The sequence below is a fragment of the Solanum stenotomum genome, chromosome 1 (genome assembly GCF_019186545.1).
Source record: "Solanum stenotomum isolate F172 chromosome 1, ASM1918654v1, whole genome shotgun sequence".
In the NCBI taxonomy this organism is placed as follows: domain Eukaryota; kingdom Viridiplantae; phylum Streptophyta; class Magnoliopsida; order Solanales; family Solanaceae; genus Solanum; species Solanum stenotomum.
The window spans coordinates 58,036,706-58,038,356 of NC_064282.1; positions in this window are offsets into that span (position 1 = coordinate 58,036,706).

Below are 1,651 nucleotides of genomic sequence, written 5' to 3' on the forward strand. Positions count from 1 at the left end.
TTTTCTTTTTTGAAAACAATAGATAATCACTTGTTTAAAACGACAATTGTTTGTACAAAATTTGGTACGAAAATGCTTACTAAAACAAAGGTTTCAGTATATGAAGTTAATGCGCATGTCATAAAATTTGTTTGCACCTTGAAACACATTCTACATTTGAAAATTGATTGAAATAGAATGACAAAAACTTGAAAAGAAGAAAATAAAAAGTCATTTGCTTAAAAAAATATTATTAGTCTCTAAAGTCATGGCTATAAAAACACAGTACAAAATCTAATTTATAACCCCAAAAAAACGCTTATTTAAAAAAAATCAAATTGAGCTTAAATAAATGCTAGATTTCTTTCAAAAAAGGAAAAGCTCACATATGATAGATAGTTTATCAATAATTAGGTTGTGGGTAACTAAGTAATTAGATTTAAACGTGATCAGTTTTCCTATGTCGACTATCCCGAATGAAAAAAAAAAACTAAAAACACATCTAAATCACATAAGTAAGTTCATCATGTCAAGAAAAATCAATAAAAACAAATAAATGCTAAAGATATAAATAGACATAGGCGACTCCAAGTGAGTTTCACTCGTTTTGCTTGCTATTCCGGATAGTCAAAGATATAGACTCCATATGCGGGTATTATGGTAGCGAGTCCATGAGACTGTATTTTGGCCAGAGTCCTCAATTCGGACTCCATTTTTGCTCCAAAGTCCATGCAAGTAAAGAGAGAGTAAAGAGATTAGTAAGACAATCAACGTTAATCGATATTGAATAAGTCAAGAATAGAGCCAAATAAAGTCACGCCACAAAATACATTCTGAAATACAAATTACACTGCAAGGATCGGACAAGATACATGACGATTTTTGAACCAAACTCGAAGCAGCCAAGTATGAAGCAACCATATGTGCCTTATAGACACAACATGAAATTCCAACTTCAACAGATTTGAACTATAAAGAAAACTTACTTCTCACACCATGATCCTTTAACATTAATTTTTTTTTACATAGCCAAATATTAAATATTCAGGATGAAAAGGAACAAACTCATACATACATTTCTACTAACAGAGAATACAACGGAGGCTGCTAACAGAGGAACAAAAGAGACTTAAACTCAAATTTATATGCATCGAGATAAAGCGCGATCATGGCGAGCATATAATTTGTAGCATATTTTATAACTAAGCATGACAATAAAGATCTCCATTAAGAAGTATACATGAGCTGCAAATGTTTAACATACAAGGACAATGAATAAGCTATCAACTGGGAGGAAAAAAAAAAGTCAACAAAAGATCTCATATAAACCTTTTTTTTAAACTAAGGGTGTGTTTGGTATGAAGGAAAATGATTTCCTAGAAATTGTTTCCTGGAAAAAAAGTGATTGTGACTTATTTTCTCATGTTTGGTTGGTAAGTAGAAAATATTTTCCCACAAAGATTTTTTAATGTTTGATTTATGAATGAAAAATGTTTATGAGAAAATATCTTTTATTTTTACTAGAGTAGAAAATATTTTTTGAAATTGAAAATATGTTTTAAAAACAAACTTAAAGCTTTTTGGGGGGTGGGGTCGAGGGTAGGGGTGGAAAAATAAAAATATGAAGTTGAAAATATTTTTCAAAAGAAACTTAATTTTTTTTTTTTTGGGG